This window comes from Macaca nemestrina, chromosome 19, assembly GCF_043159975.1.
Source record: "Macaca nemestrina isolate mMacNem1 chromosome 19, mMacNem.hap1, whole genome shotgun sequence".
Lineage (NCBI taxonomy): Eukaryota > Metazoa > Chordata > Mammalia > Primates > Cercopithecidae > Macaca > Macaca nemestrina.
Genome location: NC_092143.1, coordinates 11,245,235 through 11,267,739, shown reverse-complemented (window position 1 = coordinate 11,267,739; position 22,505 = coordinate 11,245,235). Strand labels below are relative to the sequence as shown.

At 36.6% G+C, this 22,505-nt stretch overlaps 1 protein-coding gene and 1 pseudogene across 7 annotated transcripts in view; one reads left to right on the top strand and one right to left on the bottom strand.

Annotated features, from left to right (window-relative positions):
• The window catches only part of LOC105476956 (coiled-coil domain containing 102B), a 300,439-nt gene that overhangs the window by 183,367 nt on the left and 94,567 nt on the right, over positions 1–22,505 (top strand). The window lies entirely within an intron of this gene.
• Positions 18,577–20,366, bottom strand: LOC105477111 (aminoacylase-1 pseudogene; annotated as a pseudogene).

Below are 22,505 nucleotides of genomic sequence, written 5' to 3'. Positions count from 1 at the left end.
GAATCATAAGACTCACATCTCCCAATGGGCAAACAAGTAGATGGAATGTAAAACATGCCCACGTGGAAAAATTGCAAGCAGCAGCATGCATTGTCTAATGGGCAATGTTGGCATCTACCTTAGGTACCAATTCCAGCTCTATCTATATTTACATACTCTTAATTTTTCAGGATTGATTATTCTGTAAATTTTCCATGCCCTTTTTTGCCTCTTGATGGCTAAATTTTCTATTCACTTTTATTTTATGAACATTTCAGAGATCACGAGAAAACAGAAATTCAATTATTAAATATTTCATTATTTTTGTCTTAAGAAAACAATGAAATTATAGAGCAATTTATTATATATGTGAACTCTCATTATATATGTGAACCAAGTATTTGAGAAAGGCAGCTGGTACAAGCTATAAAAATGTTTGAAAATTACTGTGAATTAATTTTTCTATTCACGTCTCCAATGATTGTTATAGTAAAACTGTTTGAGTCTTTTGAGGAATACCATTTTGCATATTTGTTGTATTAACGGGGCATTCATAAGTCATCAATAAAGGCTAAGAACACCAGGTCTGTTTCCAAGTTGAATTGTGTGGTTTGGCATCATTTTCTGCGGTCGATCTCAGAAATGCTTTTCTGTGTAGTGTTCATTCACTACCATCATTGTTACCTAATATGATTTTGCAAAGATTTACCTAGAGTCAGAGGTCATTGCACAAATGATTTCATTCATTCACTAATTCTTTCTACAAACAGTGTGTTTCTTATACTCAGAGAAGAAACATTCTACACTCCAGTTGTACTGCTCTCATTTTTAAAAAAACAAAAAGTGTCTACATGACACCAGTGTAGATCAGACATAGTCACAATCAACACTTTTCTCTTACTCCTAGGGATAATTAGCCTTTATTAGTACATACAGCAATAATTGGGGTTTTATTTCATAAGAGTTAATGGAAATACAGATGCCTTTCACAGACGTTTGCTTTGAAGAGATATCGCTTACAGAAAATTCACTTTTCTCAGTTAAATAATATTTTTTTCTTGATAGCTAGAATTAGACCAAAGTTTTAAAAATATATAAAATATCTGTGTGTTTTAGGTTTCAACTAATTGGTACATTTGTATTTATGTATGCAGCAAATTGCTGGATTTGTAGCTCAAAATTTCACTAAAATTTTTATGAATTTTCACAAATCTTAAGTGTCAATATTAGAACATTAATTAAATAAGCTTTGAATAGTAATGGGTTATCTTAAAACAGCTCTTAATGTTCTTATTTTGATAACAAAATGGTGTGAATTCTCATAGTAATTTTGGAAAGTGTAGAAATATTACATATATGAAAATGAATATTTTAAAAACCATTACATTTTATTCTGCAAAATATTTTTAATAGATACTTTATAAAGTATTTGGGGAATGCATTTAAATAAAGTGCAGTAAGTCATAGTTAGGTTATCTTTGCACATCCCTGATTATTACTTTTGCAATCACTAGGTCGAATGTTGGCCACATTTTAATTTATTCAACTACGCTGCCAACTTTAAAAAAATATATATATATCAATTTACTTTCAGTAGCAATGGACAAATAACTTACAAATCCTATGGCTATTTACACATGTTTTTGGGTTTCTGTCTTATTTAAACCCATCATATATCTATTTCTCTCATGATACCACTTTGTCTTAAATATTGTTGCTTTAGTGTATTTGAATGCATAGAATTAGGATTGCAGTATATTTATCTTTCAAAATTTTCTTGGCCTTTTTTTTACACTTATATTGGCAGGAGACTTTCCACATTATTGTCCTAAGCTGCTAAAGAGAATTTCACTATGACCTACATGATTTGGATAATATGTTTTGCTAATTAATTTAGAGATTGGATTTTTACATCACTGATAATATTTTATACCACAAGGAATATCCCACCACTATGCATATCATCTTTTAAAAGGCTTTCTTTGGTTTTCTTCATATGTATCCTATAAATCCTGATCTAATTTATTCTTAGATATTTTGCACAATCTTTTTGCAAACATTAACTGGATCTTATTTTTATTATGGTTTCTATTAGGTTGGTTCTTGACTGGAAGAAGTGCTATTGCATTGTATGTGTTATTTTGTAACATATATCCAGATTGGCCTTGATATGTTTTCTAAGTTATCAGTTTATAGTCGTGGGGTTAGCTTGTTTACACTTCTATGCAAAGAATGATGATTTTTTTTTTTTTTTAAAAAGTTTAAGTTCTGGGATACAAGTGCAGAACGTGCAAGTTTGTTACATAGGTATACACGTGCCATGGTGGTTTGCTGCACCCATCAACCCATCATCTACATTAGGTATTTCTCCTAATGCTATCCCTCCCCTAGTCCCCCACCCCCCGACAGGCCCCAGTGTGTGATGTTCCCCTCCCTGTGTCCTTGTGATTATGTTATCTCTATATTCATATTATTTGTAGTTTTAAAATAATTTAAAATGTTGAGTAGGTCAAAACTTAAACTGTAGCACTAAAAAAAAAAAAAGGGGTTGAAAAACAAGCACTTTAGGCTCTTTCTCTGATTTTATAGGTTTGATGCAATATTTTAACATTAAATATGATAATTATGATGATGATGACGACGATGACTGTAGAGAATGTCTATGAGTCTATGGAATATCCTGCTGACTGTAATGTCCTAAATTTCTCTTTTTTGAAATGAATTTTTAAGTTGTACAAGGATTTTTTAATTTTAATCAAATGCTTTTTGGGCAATTATTGAGATGATTTGGGGTTACTTTTCCCCTTCTAGTGAGCAATTTATCGGAGGAATTCTATGAATAACCTCTTGAGAGCAAAACCATTTTTGCCATTATAGCATAAACACTTCTTAGTCATGTGTTGTTAAACAAATTTACTGCTGAATTCAGTGTTTGGCTGTTTTCTTGGGATTTATCTATTTATTCTTAATTTGCTTTTATGTAAAGTTGTAAATACTTATTTCATCTCAAATATTAATTTTGATGGCCTAGAAAATGTTCTTTATCATCACATGGAGAGCCAGATTTACTCTGGATGTATGCATAGTAAGATGCTATTAATAGTACTTACCCTGTAATTTATTTAGTTACTTTTTGAAAAGGAAAGTTATTATTTGATCTTATATAAATCAGCAGATTCAGGGAAGATGGCTTTATTGAGACCCTATATTATTAGCTACAGGTCTTTGGATCTTACAATTAATTTGAGTAAAGCTATAGGTGCAGATAAACTCCTTGACATAATGTAAAATTCAGCATGAGCATTGAAGGAGTCTTGTCATTTGCATATCTAGGGAAAGCCAACTGTCTTGCAGTCTATTAGTCTTTGTTTTAGCTAGATCAGCCCATATGGAAATACTGAATGCAATAACCTTGCAGGCACACACAGATCCACATAGGAGCCGATGAAAACCAAGCCTAGTCATGTAGTGGTCCATTCCCCACCCGTGACATATTTGAAGTAGTCCGCTGCCAGAAGCATAATGTGAAGGTAACAACTCAAGCCTTACAGTCAGACTGTGGGCACACAATGTGCTACCAACATATAATTAAATGTTTAATAAATATGTGCTCATTAATACTATTGTTATAATCCTATTCTCGAGTGAGCCCTGGGAACCAGATTGCCTATTGAACTGTCAGGGAGGTGAAAACCTTTACTGGTGGTTAATACATTCTTTCTGAAACTTATTTTAATGTGACATTAGCCTAACAATTACTATCCTTTCTCTATATTGTCTAGAGAGATAATTACGCTGTTTCTAATAAAAGTTGAAATATGTCAAACATTGAAACAAATGTAAAAGCTAAGTTTTAAACTGTATTATACAAATAATTATTCTAATAGTAGCTCTAATCCAAGATTAAATTAGTAAAGATCAGCAACATGGAAATGAAAGAATCAGGAATAAAAGTAGGCTAAGACTTTAGGTGTCAAAATATATTGATTTGTACTTAAAATTGATAATTATAACCATGTATCAAAATATTTACACTTCAAACTAAGAATAAAACCACTGAACACAAAAGGAAACAGTTGTAAGCATAAATATTTCCCCCAAATAAAATTTCAATAATTTTCCCAGTCAGAATTTACATAGGCCATAAGTGTAGTAAAATGTAAACACAAATATTTATACAATAAAACCTTTGAAGTAGACATTAAAATAATTCTTCTAAACAACTAGCAGGAAAGTCATTATTCATCAAGTGATTATTTTTAAAGATACAGAAGTACAAAAGGTACCAGTGTTTTCCATAATAGCCCCAAACTTGAAACAGCATAAAATGTATGACCAAAAATGTCATTAATGTATTTGTAATATGTATCGAGGATGGAAAGCGATAGAGAAATGATAGAACAAAACACAAACATGGCTGCACCTCAGATACATAATGTTGGGTGGAAGAAACAGATAGGAAATATTGTAGACAGTGTTTTATTTATAGACATTTCAAAAGCAAGGGAAACTGACTTGGAATGACAAGAATCAGACTAGCGGCCACTGTGGGGAAGGGAAAGGTTGCAGCATCTTCTGTGCTGGCAACATTCTGTACTGGACTTGGGAGGTGGGTCCGCAGGGCTGTTCACTTTGTAACAGTTTATGAAGCAGTATAGCTAGTATTTGTGCCCTCCATCCTAAATTATACCTTAAATAATTTAGAACTTTAGAATATGTTCAACACGCTATTCAGTAGTAGTGAATGCATTTTCAAATAGTCAAACAGGTTAGTATATTTCTGAAGAAAACATCACTGCAATATGTATTGACTTAAGAGTATTCTTTTCCTTCAGTCTAGTAATTCTGGAAAAATACAAACTCCAAGACAAAATAGAAACTCTCTAGTTCATTTAACAGCATGAAACAAAAGCTTAACACAATTAGAAAAAAAAGAATAAAACAAGTCAGCCAAGCTGGCGCCTCTAGCTCAACGTTATGGGGAACTAAAGAACCCCTAAAGTAGTGTAAAATGAAGAAAATAATATTTATTAGACTTCTTTATTGGTAGAAGGTTGTATATGATTGCATGCAGACAAAATAAAAATAGGATAAAATGTAATTTCCTTTGGCAAAGGAATAGTTAATGGCTCAGCTACGAAATGGGCTATCATGAGATCTTTAAAAGAGACATTCGCAAAGACTTCTTCACTTTCATGGAGACGTAATTATATTAAGTATAAAAATAGTGGGTGAAATGGATTGTGGTGGCCACTGCAGTTTGGCAGTTTCAACCTCCATTCTCCTCTCCTCCCTTGATGTTTTCCTTTACAATAGGGGCTAAAGAGTCTAAAAAGTCATTTTCTGAGCTCCCTTGCAGCATGAGGTCAGGATGCTGGTTAGGTTCTACCAATTCCCAGTACTCTCCTGAGACTGGGAAGGCAGAAGTGACTCAGAAGATACCATCCTGGTTTTTGTTTTCTTTTGTTTGCTATTGGAGTAGGCACATCAACCTGTTGGTCCAGAAGCAGCTGTGGCTAAGGAGGTATTTCATTCCAGAATGTGGTCACCAGACTTCAGAGTGTCCAGGACCATTGAAACAGTAGCCACTTTTCCCAGGTCCTGGTTCTCTCTTCCCAGTTGTATCTAAACTGCTTCATATTCCTGGTTTGATGCAGGGAGTAGAACGCTTATAAGTGAGTTCTGCAGTGACTGGGACCATTCTTAGTGGTCCAAGATAGAACCCTCTCCTCCAGAATCATATTAAATCCCCTTTTTTTTTCTTAAAATACCTAAAGTTTCCTTTATTGAATACCAAATGATACTGTGATTTAGATAGGTTCATTCATTTATACATATTTACTTAGGGCCTGATATGTCCTGCCACTATTCTAGGTCTTGGTGAAAAAAAAAAAAAAAAATTCTACATACAGAGCAACCTCTTTGCTCTGGAGCAGTTTATATTATAGGACAGGTAGTCAATCAAGAAAAAATAAATGATACCTAACTGTATACTACCTAAGAAAGATTTTTGTTTGTTTGTTTTATTTTGCAAAAGTAAATAAAACAGAGGCAGCCTTGAGGGCACAGGTGGCGTACGGTGCAGTATAAATAGGGTGGTCAGATGAGGTCTCATCAAGGAGGTGATACCTGAGCAAAGATTGGTAGGAGGTCAGGTAACACCCCAAGAAGATTTATAGGGTGGAGGGAAGGGCTACCCAAGGCCCAAAAGGCCGAACAGTCCCAGAATGTTTGAGAAATGGCAGGGCAGGCTTTGTGGTTTAAGCAGCAGTGAGACAGGTATGGGAGAGGAGGTCAGAGTTGGCAATGAGTCCAGTTATTTGGGAACTTGTAGGACATCATATGGACGCTGGATTTTACTCTGAGATAAAGATGGGGAGTACGGTGAGTTGTGGGCAGAGGATTGATGTTTTAGGAGGAATGAGCTGCTGAGAGCAGACTGTAGATGAGCAACATAAGTCCCAATAAAGAGGCTATTGCACCAATTCAGGAAACAGCAATGGGCTGCAAGTCAAGAGGAAATGACAGCCGTGGAGGAAGAGTAGATATCATTGGATGGCTGAGTTTTATTTTCATATTTTTACTTTACATTGTTTTTCAAATTTTCTACAATATGCATGTTTTACTTAATAATAAAAATATTTTGTGAATTAAAATTTACAGATAGCAAAACGCAGAGTACAAAATGACTAAAGGAGATAAATATATTGAATACCAAATATAAAACACCCAGAGAGAGGGAAAGGAGAGGAAAGGGAGAAGAAGAGAGAGGGAGAGGGAAAAAGGAAACCCAATAAAGTGAGAATTGGGAATAAATCTCGTTTGCGAGGGAAGTTTTTTTGGACTAATTTGTCCTCATGCTGGTTAAGAAGAGACATGAGGCGTAAGGGCAGGAAGATGGTGTGAAAGTCTTGATATTGTCAGATAACTATTGGCTTGGGGCTAGAATAGCTGAACTCAGTCATTAGGACTCCAGAAATATTTGGAATGATGATTTATCCTAAGCCATTGACTCTTGAAACAACAACAATAACAACAACAAACAAACAAACAAAAACCATCTGTTTAGTGCCTGTTTCTCTTTTAGGTGCCAGATATAGGGCAGTGAAAAAACATGCAAAGCCCTTGGCCTCATGAAACTTGGTGTTTCATTAGTCTATAGAGAAACTAAGACAGAAATTTCTGAAATTATATCATAATTTATTACTCCTGATAAAGAATGAGAACTTGAGAGTAAAGTTGTTGCTCTAGAGTCGGATCTAGAATTATTTAGAAAGACAAGTTGGGAGATTGGGAGAAGAACTTTTCAGACAGAAAGGAGACATTTTTGAGGATGAGACATGAAGCCAGGAAGCTAGAGATAAAATGGTATGAGACATCAACCCTGTCTGTCAATGATTCAATTATAACCTTGTTCTGGAGAAAAATCTGTGCAGAATTATCTCTGATTAAAGCATATGACACTTAACTGCTGTAGTTCAATAGTTTCAAAAGTTTTGTCTTCATTCATTCCTAAAAGTGTAAGAAAACAATGAAGTATAATATATGGATGTTTTAATTTGAGTTGTATTGGAATTAGTATGTGAATGCATGTATGGATATGTGATAATTTTACACTATTTTTTCATAACCAATAACCATCCCCACCCCCAGCCCCACTCTACCCTTAAGTATCCTTCTACTTTCTATGTTTATGAATTCAATTAATTTGATTTTTAGATTCCACAAATAATATAATTTTAAAGATTATATGCACATACACATGTACGCACCTAAACATTTTAGTTGTGATATTTTCTTCCCCCACTCTATAACCAGGCACTCTGATTTCGATTGCATAGACCTTGTCGAAGACAAAAGATGCTGTCTAATTCTCTTCTCCAACCACGTATCAATGTAATTTTTAATTTTTAGTACATTGTATTTTTTAATAAAACTAGGTGCTTATATTTTAATTTTCTATATATAACCGAAAAATAATTTCAATTTTTTGTTGCAAAGCCAGTTTGCTTTCCTTATTGTATTTTACTCATTAGAATATGTATCTTTTCTTCCAGGCTATAATCCCCTTCTATACAAATTAAACAGTGTCTCATAGTAGCCAATAAAAATGTATTTGATAAATAAGAATCTAGTAAAATATAGTAATATTTTAATAACATACTTATTAATCGTATAATGTATATCACATATATTTTTCTTACAAAATTGTGCATCACTATTCTGTGAGGAGAAAATTTTATATGTATTCATATATTTTCAAGTTAGCATCACAAACCACAAGGATTTGTACCATGCATTAATATATAGGTTTTAAAATGAGTGCTTTAATGATCTAATTATTTGTGTTCATATTATTCAATTTCCATGTTCAGAAGCATACTTTGTATGATTGGAAGTATATATTAATTGGAGAGGAATCCTCAGGGGTGATTAAAGGTTTTTTTTTAGTATAATTTATATAATTTGGGTGAGTATATGAGCTCTGTCAGACATTAGTAAATTTCGGAAAGTTAACAAATTATTTTTTCACTCTCATAATCCCTATCTACATGCCAAAGTGAAATGGACATTTGGCAGTTGACCAGTTAATTTGATCAATGCAGATGCCAAACAATATTATGTGGGAAAAAATATAACTTGGCAGCTTAAGTGAGGTCTTAATGGACCAAATGGTTTGATGCAACTGCAGGGAGGGTTTCCCTACCTTGTATAAGCTGACTCTATAAAACTCACAGAACATTTCACTGGTTGGCTATATGAAATCAAGCAAATGTTTTCAAATTTCAGTATTTTACCAGCCAGTGATAAAATTGATTAGATTCTTTTGTCCCTCAACTAGATATGAAATAATGCAGTAATAATCCCCTATGTTCATTCATGGCCTTTAATAATTTGAACTGGAAAGTTTGAAAAAAAAATTATTTATGGAGGTATCCGCTAAAATACTTATTACAATGTGTTTACTAGGAGATTGCATTTATTATTCATGAACAAACTCAGGAAACTTTTTCATTGTATTTTTTTGGCTTTTAAGATTAAATTTATCTTATATTTAAGAATAAATTTAATTTAACGAAATGTTAGATAATTTGTCTTATCTGATTTTTAGATAGTATGAAGCTGGTCTCATGCAATTATTGACTAGAGAATGATCAGAGCTGCGTGTTTAAAGGAGTGAAAAATGATTCTGGAGAATAATACAAAAAATATCACAATAATAAAACCAATATAATATTTTTTCAAGAAAAAAAATCCAAAAGAAATTTAGAAGGAAATTGCCCTCCTGTATAAGAGAAATGAATTAGTTTCTCTGTGCAGGAAAATTAAGATTTTCTTTACTGTTATCTGTAGCAACCATTTTGAGTGCAGAAGTTAACACTCAACATAAGTACATCTTAATGTACATTATCTCATTTATTCTAGTAGAATGTGATCTTCCTATGACCATAACTGTGTTACCTTTGCAACAAAGATGCTCAAAAATAAAATAAAATAAAGTTTAAAATATCCTTCCTATGAGCTACCACAGGCTGGTTCCAATACACCAATACACTGTCTTCTCACAACCCCTGCACTTTCAAAGTTCTGGAAATCTGGCATTTGCAGATGACTTATGTAAACAGCTAATATACAAATTCAACTACAGAAATGCAATAAATTGCAGAGTAAATCTGTAGAAAGGTGATGTTGATTTGCTGAAGGACAAACCATAAAGAGTTTCTTATCGGAATATGTAGTTCTGGCTCTTCTTCCCAAGGGTACTTTGAAACATGTGGGAACTATGCCTTTTCTTTTGATGATGCAAGCTTTCTAACTATGTCCTTCTCCCTAGAAACTATTTTTAACCTATGCCATTTCACATCATTGAATTCATTACTAGCTCTGGAGTAAAACTGGACCCATGTTGCACAACAGACGACCTTTAGAATTTAGGTACAGAGATAAATTTATTTTAGATCAACTGTCACTTATTATTCCAATTTTATTTTAATTATTTACCTAACTTTGGATTTAAATGCATTTGTTTTAGAAATACCAACACAGAGTGAAAGATGATACTTAAATATTCCACAATGAAGGACTTATGTGTCTTATGTATCATCATATTAAAATGTATCATATTTCCAGACATTGCATGAGAGTACTTTAATGTACTAGTTAACGTTGACCTATAGAATAGTTTTGATAATTTCATTATCTAATAGATTTTGATTTCTGGATATAAAGGCCATCTAGAGAATTACATTTTAATTAGAGCTCTAAGTACGTATCTAAGTCCCATGTTTTGGAGATAATCTGAGTTTGTACATAATATATACTATTTCTCAGATGAGGTTAAAAACCTGAGTTAGCTTTGTGGTTCTATAGCTAAGTTTCACTTCAATGGAAAAATAAAAGCCTGAGAAGTCTACACAATTTGTATACCTGTAATCTCACATCTTGTTCGCAAAGCAAATGCTCTGTCAAAAATGATGGTGCATTTTGCTATTCCATGGAAGAACGAAGTTTCAAAGGATAATATTTAATACAAAATATACAATATTCTTAGGAGCGTGTGATTTCAGTGTAATAGAAGGAAACTCTTTCAATATTTGTATATAAATTCATATTTTCAGTTTGATATATTTTTGAAGTGCCATCCACAGGTTTAGTATACATTGTTGATACTGAGAGATATGAAAATGAGTAAGAGAAAATCACTACTCATAAAACATATACTCTATATTTGTCAGTGTCCATCTAGTAAATAGAAATACTCTAGATCTATGAACAGAGTTTTTTTTGTTTTGTTTTGTTTTTTTTTTTTTGAGACGGAGTCTCGCTCTGTCGCTCAGGCTGGAGTGCGGAGGCGCGATCTCAGCTCACTGCAAGCTCCGCCTCCCGGGTTCCCGCCATTCTCCTGCCTCAGCCTCCCGAGTAACTGGGACTACAGGCGCCCGCCACCACGCCCGGCTAGTTTTTTGTATTTTTTAGTAGAGACGGGGTTTCACCGTGTTGGCCAGGATGGTCTCTATCTCTTGACCTCGTGATCCGCCCGTCTCTGCCTCCTAAAATGCTGGAATTACTGGCGTAAGCCAGCACCCGGTCAGAGTATTTAATAGATGCAGTTGAAGAGCTGAGAAGCTATGTAAACTGCTACTGGGTAACACATAGATTAGTAATGGTAGGAAAGAGCTAAAAGGGTGAAGAGAAACTACAGTGTGAACCAGGGTTGCCAGACCCTGTAGCAGGAGCTGTGTGGCAAAAACAAACTACTGTTGGTGCTTCCCTACTCAGATGAAAGAGCTACCAGAAAGGACTTTGAGCCACAGTGGACAGGCAACAGCAGTAAGAGATGCATCTCTAGACATCAGAGGAGAAATGCTCTGGGTTCCCTCCAGTTCCGCCCACCAGTCTTCTGCCAGCATCTTCCATTGACTGAATCTACCAGGAAGTTACTAGCAAGAGGCCCTGGGAAATAGATTTCTCTGCAATGAAACAGAGTGGAGAAGGGGAAGGAATAGATCTGAGAGCAAATAAGCAGGTGGCCCATCAGCACAGGAATTAAGATGGAATTCTAATCACTAGTGTGGTGGAGCATGGCAAAGGCCATGAGAAAAGTATAAAATATTACTCAAGTGATAAGTGAAAAACTAAAATAGTAGATGGCATGTGATGTGTTTCATGTTTAACGTGAACATATTATTTATCTCCAAAACCAAGAAAGTTTTAAAAAACTGGTACCAATCCTACTGACACTATTCCCAAAAATCAAGAAGGATGGGCTCCTTTCTAATTTATTCTATGATGGCAGCATCAGCCTGATACCAAAATCTGGTAGAGATACCATGTAAAAGAAAACTTCAGGTCAAAACCCCTGGTGAACATCGACATGAAAATCATCAGCGAAACTGAATCCAGCAGCACGTCAAAAAGTTAATACAAAATGATTAAGTAGACTTTATTCCTGGGATGCAAATCTGGTTCAACACATGCAAATCAGTAAATGTGATTTACCACATAAAAAGAATTAAGAGCAAACACCATACGATCATCTCAATTGATGCAGGAAAAGCTTTTGATAGAATCCAACATCCCTTCATGATAAAAACCCTCAACAGAATAGGTTGAAGGAGCATACTTCAAAGTAATAAGATCCGTCTATGAAAAAACCACTGCCAACACCATACTGAATGGACAAAAGCTGAAACCATTCCCCTTGAGAACTGAAACAAGATGCCTTGTTTCATGCCCCATCCAAACAGGAAAAGAAATAAAATTATCTATCTTCACTGATGATATGATTCTATATCCAGAAAACCCTAAAGATACCACCAAAAGACTCCCAGAACTGAAAAAAAAAAAAAAAAAGTTTCAGGATACAAAATCAACATACGAAAGTCAGTGGCATTTCTATACACATTCAAGCTGACAGCCAAATCAAGAGCACAATCCTGTTTACAGTAGCCCCATCCCAAAACTGAAATATTTATGAAGACATGAAGGAGGGGAAAGATCTCTATGAGGGGAAGTACAAAACACTGCAGAAAGAAATCAGAAATGATACAAATGAATGGAAAAACATCCCATGCTCATGGATTGGAAGAATCAATATCATTAAAATGACCATACTGCACAAAGCAATTTACAGTTTCACAGTTATTTATGTCAAACTATCAATGTCATTTTCCACAGAATTGGAAAAGTCTATTCTGAAATTCCTATAGAACCAAGAAAGAGCCTAAAGAGCCAAGGCAACCCTAAGTGAAAAGAACAAAGCTGAAGGCAGCACACTAGTAGACTTCAAACTATACTATAAGGCTACAGTAACCAAAGCAGCATGGTACTGGTTAGAAAGCAGATACATTGACCAACGGAGAAGGTTGTATAATCCATAAATAAAGCTATACACCTACACCATCTGATCTTAAACAGAGCTGACTGAAACAAGCAGTGGGGAAAAGACTCCCTATTCAATAAATGGTGCTTGGATAACTGGCTAGCCATATGAAAAGAATGAAATTGGACCCCTATACAAAAGTTCACCCAAAATTTATTAAACATTTAAACGTAAGACCCCAAACTATGAAATTCCTAGAAAGAAACCTAGGAAACACCTTTCTCAGCATCCACCTTGGCAGGATTTTTAAGTCCCCAAAAGCAAATGCAACAAAAACAAAAATTGACAGTGGGACCTAATTAAACTAAAGATCTTCTGCACAGCAACAGAAACTACCAACAGAGTAAATAGACCATCTACAGAATGGGAGAAAATACAAACTATGCATCTGACAAAGTTCTAACATACAGAATTTACAAAGAACTTAATAAGTAAAAAATAATAATAATAATTCCATCAAAAAGTGGGCAAAATACATGAACAGACACTTCTGAAAAGAAAGCAAATGGCCAACAAACATGAAAAAATGTTCCTAATCACTAATCATCAGAGAAATGCAAATCAAAACCACAATGAGATATCATCAAACCAGTCAGAATGGCTATTACTAAAAAGTCAAATAATAACCTGCTGTTGAGGCTGCAGAAAAAAGGGAGTGCTTATAAACTGTTGGCAGGAATGTAAATTACTTCAGCCACTGTGGAAAGTAGTTTGGAGACTCCTCAAAGAACTTAGAAGCAAAACTACCATTCCACACAGTAATCCCATTAATGGGTATATACCTGAGAGAATATAAACGATTCTATGGTAAAGACACAGGCATGCATATGTTCATTGCAGCATTATTCACAAGAGCAAAGACATAGAATCAACCAAGGTGCCCATCAACAGTGGATTAGAAAAAAATGTGGTACATATACATCATGAAATACTATGCAGCCACAAAAAATGTTTTGTGTAGCAACATTGATGTAGCTGGAGGCAATCACCCTAAGCAAAGTAACACAGGAATGGACAGCCAAATATTGCATGATATCACTTATAAGTGAGAGATAAACATTGGGCACATCTGGACACAAAGATTGGAACAATAGACACTGTAGACTACTAGAGTGGGGAGGGTGGGAGGTATGGGTTGAACAAGGACCTGTTGAGTACTATTCTCACTACCTCAGTGGTGGTATCCAGACCCCAAACTTCAGCATTATGCAATATTTCCATGTAACAAAACTACACATGTACCCACTGAATCTAAAATAAGTGTCGAAATTACAAAAAAAAAATAAAAAGAATAAAAGAATTACTCTGTGTCAACAGGAATAAACTCGGAAATATGATACCTGAAAAAAGATAGTACTGGAATCGATATGGTTGAAAGTAAAAACTTCAGCCGGGCGTGGTGGCACATGCCTGTAATCCCAGCACTTTGGGAGGGCGAGGCGGACGGATCACGAGGTCAGGAGATCGAGACTATCCTGGCTAACACGGTGAAACCCTGTCTCTACTAAAAATACAAAAATTAGCCGGGCGTGGTGTTGGGTACCCATAGTCCCAGCTACTTGTGAGGCTGAGACAGGAGAATGGCATGAACCCAGGAGGCTGAGCTTGCAGTGAGCCTAGATTGCACCACTGCACTCCAGCCTGGGTGATAGAGCCAGACTCCGTCTCTAAAAAACAAAACAAAAAAAGAAAGTAAAAACTTCATGATTATGTCATTCAAATATATTTTGAGGTTAAATGCCACAACTCACTACTCACTAACATATTTCAGCATTATTGATGTGCAAGAATCATTGTACCATTATATTGTGTAGAGTATGGAGATAGTTTGGGAAAGATTGAAATCAGGTTGGTTTGGACTTGAGTGGCAAGTGTTAGGATGTTTTTGGTGAATATTTATCAAATATAACTAACGTCACAACGTAGGTGTGTATTGCATGGACAACTTTTATGCTATGAGGACCTTTGTTAATTCTTCATCGAGTTATGTCCTCAAACCTTGCATTTTGATTCATTTATTTCTCCTTGGTCAGGCTGTTTTTGCTGTTACCTCCTCTCATATCTGTTCCTAACTCTATATACTGTGCCTCCTAATTATTCTGTTTTACTGTTTAGCACTATTTAGTTATTGGAAATCCATATTCCATCCTATTTTGTTACTCTGCAAGTATTCTCTCACAATTCACTAATGAATGCCTATGTGTCAGATACAACCTAAATATTTCAGTTTTTATTCTTCTCTACATTTTGGGGTCATTTAACATATTGGCTCCCTTTGAAAGACGGGCACCATTCGACAAAAAATATATTGGATTTCTTGCTTTCTTATAATACTGTGAAAATGAGGATTAACATACCAAGTAAAATAAAAATTACCTAAATTCTAAAACTCATAGGAATAAAACTGTCTACCTCTTGGAATGTTTAGTACATTGGACATGTTGCAAATGGGAAGAGAAGCTGTGATATCTTTTTCATACTGCTACCTTGAACAAGTTCTTTTTCTTTCATTCATGATTAAAACCTAGGAATAGCATAGAACTTCAACATTATTGGATGTTAACAATGGTCCAGTATGCCAATGGTTAGGACATCCCATCCCATCAATTATCAGATTCCATCCCTCTTCAGCCTCAGACAGGGGTCCTGCAGGGAGGAAGGGCTGTGTGCATCTGCACTTGTTCCCACACCAGGCAACCACATTGTCTCTCTTGCCTGTGAGATTGCCGCACTCATACGTTTTCAGAGCTGGAAGAGAGGAAAGCAGAAGAATGAGTCTTGTGGACTGGTGCTGTTGTTTCAGTTGTGGGTGCTCTACTGGTCATTAGAGGTACAGGCACTGTCTCTCTCTCCCATTTGTTTGTCTCTTCAGTTGTCTCTTCAGATTAGCCACTGACTGCTCCTGTATCAGCTCCAATCCCTCCCACAGTCCCTTCCATATAAAATTCTTCTGTTGATAGCACTTCATCCATCCAGCTGGTCCTTTTGAGTGGAGTTCATTATTTTGTTGTTGTAGTTTTTAATGATGCATGTCCAGCTCCTCTCTATAGGGACCTACTCATGGATCATCCCACACACACTCATAACATTCGTGTTCCAAAAAATTCTGAAATTACAGGCAATTATCAATGAAGCATCATCTCTTTGCTCCATAGGAACAGGTTACTTTTCCTTTTTCCAGTGTCACTGAGGCACCACGCTGTCCCCCAAACTCCTGGTGGCACGTGTTAATATCTTCAGGAAGTTCTCTGCAGCCCCTTAGATTTGACTACATGTGGAGGCCAGTAACCCTACCCTATTTTCAGGGGAAGCATGGAGGAGTCAAACAACAGGCCTTTCCAGCATCTCCTTGTGAATCTTCCCATTATTCATCTTGGAGATGGGAGCACTAAAGAGATACAGGATCCAGCCTTTAATTTTCTCTGGTCATCACTTTATCTGTTTATGGTGACTTCTTGTTTAGGGAGGTGAGAAGACCAAGAATCCATTCTTTTTGGTCTTAGAGCCTAGGTAAAGCTGGACAAAATGGAAAGCCTTATTTTTTGTTTATCTTGGGTATCTTGTATATCACGTTCTTGTGTGTGTGTGTATATATACAAGGTATATGTAAATAATCAGAATCATTATAAACATACAATTTGTGCATTTTGCCTTTTTATTCCCCATTATATACCCTCAATGTTTTTGTTATCAAAATTTCCACAGATGTTAAAGCTTTATAATTTTTCACTTTAAGAATTATAATTTATTCAGTTAGACCCCAATCATATAGATTATTTCCTATATTTGTTATTAGAAGTAATGTTGAGTAATTATGAACATAAATCTTTTATATGTATATTGGTACTTAGAACAGTTTTCTAGTTATGAAACAGGGAAAATTTAAGACCTGTTAATATACTCTGGTAAATTATCTTCTCTCTGAAAAAGTCACGACAATTCACATGAAATGTGTGAGAATGTCTTTTCTTGCCATTCCTCTATCAATATTTGTATTATATATTCATTTTCTGGGTTACTGTATTCCATCTCTGTTAATTTTCCTTTGTATTTCTTAATCTTGGAATCTGAGTTACTTCCTATTAATTTTTATGAACGTTAACATGGTTTTACTTTTATTTGTCTTTCTGACCACTTCCCTGTTGTCACCTATATTGGCCCTTCCACTTTTTTTCCCCCCTTAAATAAATACAAATCGGAATTGTTTGGACTTTGGGTCTGTAAAACTCAATATACATGTCCATTTATTTTCTTTATTTCTATAGAATTATGAACAAAACCAACAGCTTTGTCTATCAGGAGAGTTTACTCTATACAGAAACACTTTCATATACAAGGGGTTGCCTGGGGAACTTGTAAAAGGCTGATTTATCAAATAAAATTAAGCATTTTCAACAGCAACAAAAAGTATTTTCCCCGAACATTTGTAACGTGTGCAATTACAGGGCACTAAGTGTGGGTAGAGAGAATGCTGGAGACTTTAGTTATAAAGCACTAGTTGGCTAAGTGTTCATGGCTTGAAGAAAAACTGTGTGGGAGTAATGCATTTCCCACTGAGCATGAGTCACTTATCTCACTTTCTCTACCCCATGGGGGCTTGTAAAATAGAAAAAGAACTTGTGATTCCACCTAAAATTTTGGTGACTAACCATTAATGCTTTAACTTAATAATTGCAAGCTCTCTAGAGATGCAAAATGCTGCATGAATGCTAAATTATACTTGCTATACTTGTGATTTAGCTATAGGATTAATAATCATATTTGCAATTCTTTAGAAGTCTTTAAATATCACACTGAGTCAGGATATATTATATAGTAGATGAAAATGTATTTCCTACTGTTATAGAACTTTATTATTTATAGATTTAATTGATGATTAATATATGCTATTATCAGAAAACAAGTCTAAACTCACATTATTTAGCCTATATCGTAAGAACTAACCTATATATGCACATGACATATATGAGATACCCTCAGGATAACATAAATATAATGACATACATAAATATGATGTAAAAATAAATATGATCTGGCTTATTAGGCTCGGTAATTTTTTCCTTCAATGTTTCCAGGTTCACTTAAACATTTATCTAGTGACCTTATTTTTGCCAGTTATTGTATCTTTATTTTTTTATCCTTTTTCTTTTCCCTTTCATTTGGTTCTCTGACTCAAAGGAAATAACTGACAATCACTGCATAGGGACATTTAAGTAATCTAAACAATTGCTTGGCAAGGGAATTTGGACCTTTCATTTGGACTCCATTATGTAGAATAAGGATCTGAGTACTTTGATTATGCTCATTCATTGTTTCATCCATACAGGTGATGAGTGTTTATCAGCCACCATCTTTATGCCAATTGGAATAGGAAATGCGTTGACATTGAGTTCAGGGTGGGTAAGGTGAGAGTCATCTCTTAGATGATCTCAGTAGCCTCTGGCTGAACCCCACATGGCCATTGCTGCCTCCTCCATTTCTGTTCACTTGGACTTAGTGTTTCTTCACCTTTGCTGCAGTGATCGAATCACTCGGAAGATTTTTAATGAACAATGATCCAAGTGTCACCTTCCACATCAGTAGAGCAGAATATCTGGAGAGGGAGCCTATTCGGATATTTTGAACCTGGGTTGTAACTAGAACTACCTTCTTTAGTTCCCCCTGCCCAAACACAAACTTCGTTATTTGGAAGGGGGAAGAAGAAGTCCTTGGCACTAGTTGGAATGGAAGCTCCAGGGGCAGGGATTGGGGAGTTCTGGGGCTCCACTCTCTCCAGGCAGGGTAGGCATGCTGGCCCGGGCAGGCAGCAGGTGTGAATATATGCCAGCCCAGGAGGAAGGCAGCCTCATGTAGCCACTCGTCATGGTCATGCAGTAGCACAGGTGTGTGGCTCATGAGTGAGAAGCCTAGAGCCAGGATCCCTACCGCTGTCAGTGGCAGCCAGGGTGAGGTTCATGTCCTTGCAGACCTGGCTAAAAGCTGCCCATCTGAGTCATTAGTAGGTGTCACTCAGGGCTGCGTCCACTTCTGAGCAAACTCAAATGTGACCCCCTCTCCAGCTGTCTGGCACCAGCCTGCAGCTGCTGCTCAAAAGCTTTCAGGCCCACATCCGGTGCCACAACAAAGTCTAAGCTGGCACTTATAGTGGCAGTTGCCCATGCTGTAAGCCATGCCACCCTCTAGCTTACTCAGGTTCACGGAGGTCACGGCCCTCCCTTCCCCCTTTAGATGGGAGTTTGACTGCAGCCTCCGCCTTTTGGGATCCAGCTCATAGCCTCGTACAGTTTTCCTGCAGCTGCGCCCTCGATGAAGCAGAGCCCTGGCCTGGCCTCCTCCAAGTGCTGGTGACCCGCATCCAAGGGACCCTGCTAACTATCAAACACAGTGAAGGCATTAGTTGGCTCATGACAGATTGTCACATATTCTTTAGATGGTTTTTAAGAAGGACACATACAGTTATAGCAAAATGCCTGCCTTCTATTTCTTCCCTCTTTTCCTACAATGAAGATGCACAGTGGTGAATGTTCTTTCGGTGTATAGTTTTGATCTTTTACTACATATTAGTGTACTCAAAACAATATTTCATTTATGTAAAATTTAAATGACCAATTTTATCCTATATAATTCTGCAGTTTGCTTTTTACACTAAAAATATTTTACAGATGTATGTATATTGATAAATGAAAGTCTAATTAATCTTAAATGTTATAGGAACCACTGTAGGTTTATTTATCAATTACCCATTGATGGATGTCCATATATACTCAGTTACAAACTATGCCATATAAAAATCATTGTAAAGTATGTAGTAAATTTCTCCAGGTTCTATTTCAAGTAAATAGAACTGCTGTGTAAGAACCACTTCAGATTTGATGGGTAGCACTAGTTTGTTCTCCCAATTGTTTGCACCAACTTACCTTCCCATAGCGTACACCTACACTGTGCTTGGTATCTGTTTAAATGAAACTTTATAGATATTTTATATGTATATAAATATCAAGACCTATTTATGACTTCTAGTTGAACTCATTTATTTTGAATCTATATTTTACTTAATGTATTTAAATCAGCCTCTAGCCACTGGTATGGCTGAATCCTACACAATGTATGTGTAGGACATTCATTTGTAATTTTTAATTGTTTTATTTAACTCATATAAATTTCCAAAGAATCTTAAAAACTTTTTTCTTTTAATTTGAATTCTACTTTAATTGCTTTGGTGACTACAAAAGTTATCAATAATTTCTTGAATTTGTTGAAATGGAAATTTGTTGGAAATTGTTGAGGCTTCTTTTGTGAAGTATACAGTGAAGTTTGTAAATATTCATTGTATATTTGTAAATATTCATTGCATGTTGGTATAGTCATTGCATGGTCTCTTGAAAAGGGAGTATGTTCCCTTTTCATTAGTTTTGTCAGGGTTGGGGGTATAGGGACACACACTCATACCCATTGAAATTGTTAGGCTTTGGGTCCTAATCTCACCTTGAATTGTAATCCCCATGATCCCTATAATCCTCCCCTCTCCCCAAACCCTCCTCCCACCCCAACCCCATGTAAAGGAGAGACCAGGTGAAGGTAATTAAATCATGGGCGTGTTTTCGCCTCTGTGGTTCTCATGATAATGAGAGAGCTCTCACAGGCTCTGATAGTTTTATAAGGGGCTCTCCTCTTCCCCCTTCTTCCTTCCTGCTGCCTTGTGAAGAAAGTGCTTTGCATCCCCTTCATCTTCTGACGTGATTGTAAGTTTCCTGAGGCCTCCCAAGCCATGCTGAACTGTGAGCCAATTACAACTCTTTCCTTTGTAAATTACTCAGTCTCCGGCAGTTCTTTATAGCAGTGTGAAAACACACTGATACATAAATTGCTACTGCAGTCAGTGGAGTGCTGCTATAAAGATACCTGAAAATATGGAAGCAATGTTGGAACTGGGTAACAAGCAGAAGTTGGAACAGTTTGGAGGGCTTAGAAGAAGACAGGAAAATGTGGGAAAGTTTAGAACTCCCTAGAGACTTGTTGAATGGTTTTGACCAAAATGCTAATACCTTTATGGACAATGAAGCTCAGGCTGAGGTGGTCTCAGATGGAGATGAGGAACTTGTTGGGAACTGGAATAAAGATGACTTTTGCTATGCTTTAACAAGGGGACTGGCAGCATTTTGCCCCTGCCCTAAAGATCTCTGGAACTTTGAACTTGAGAGAGATCATCTGAAGTTGGAACTTATGTTTAAAAGGGAAGCAGAGCGTAAAAATTTGGGAAATTTGCAGCCTTACAATGCTATAGAAAAGAAAACCCATTTTCTGCAGAGAAATTCAAGCCTGCCACAGAAATTTCGTAAGTAACAAGGAGCCAAATGTTAATTGCCAAAACAATGGGGAAAATGTCTCCAAGGCACGTCAGAGAACTTCAAAGCAGCCCCTCCCATCACAGGTCGACCTAGGAGGAAAAAACATGTCCTGGGACAAGCCCAGAGGCTTGATGCTTTGGGCAGTCTTGGGATTTGGTGCCCAGCATCCCAGCTGTAGCTAAAAGGGGCCAACATACAGCTCAGGCCATTGCTTGAGAGGGTACAAGCCCCAAGGCTCATCAGCTTCCACATGGTGTTTGGCCTGTAGGTGCACAGAAGTCAAGAATTGAGGTTTGGGAACCTTCAACTAAATTTCAGAGGATGTATGGAAATGCCTGGATGTCCAGGCAGAAGTTTGCTGCAGGGATGAAGTCCTCATGTAGAACATCTGCCAGGGCAGTGCAGAAGAAAAATGTGGGGCAAGAGCCCCCACACAGAGTCCCCACTGGGGCACTCCCTAGTGGAGCTGTGAGAAGAGGGCCACCATCCTCCAGACCCCAGAATGGTAGATCCACTGACAGCTTGAACTATGTGCTTGGAAAAGTCATAGGCACTCAATGCCAGCCTATGAAAGCAGCCACAGTGGGGCTGGTACCCTGCAAAGCCACAGGGGTTGGAGCTGCCCAAGATTGTGGGAGCTCACTCCTTGCATCCACGTGACCTGGATGTGAGACATGGAGTCAAAGTTGATTATTTAGGAGCTTTAAGATTTGTGATGGTTAATATCAAGTGTCAACTTGATTAGATTGAAACATGCAAAGTATTGTTACTGCATGTGTCTGTAAGGGTGTTGCCAAAGGAGATTAACATTTGAGTCAGTGGACTGGGAGAGGTAGACCCACCCACAATCGGGGTGGGCATCGTCTGATCATCTAAGAGAGCAGCTAGAATAAAAGCAGGCAGAGGAACATGGAAGGACCTGACTGGCTGAGTCTTCTGGCCTCCATCTTTCTCCCATGCTGGATGCTTCCTGCCCTAAAAATCTTTTGGACTCTTAGACCTACACCAGTGGTTTCCCAGGGACTCTTGGGCCTTTGGCCACAGACTGAAGGCTGCACTTTCTACTTCTTTACCTTTGAGGTTTTGGGACTTGGACTGGTTTCCTGGCTTTTCATTTGGCAGAAGGCCTATTGGGGGACTTTACCTTGTGATCATGTGAGTCAATACTCCTTAATAAACTCTGCTTCATATTTTCATCTATCCTATTAGTTCTGTACCTTTGGAGAAGCCTGACTAATGCAAGATTTAATAACTGCACCACTGGATTTTGGACTTGCATGGGGCCTGTCACCCTT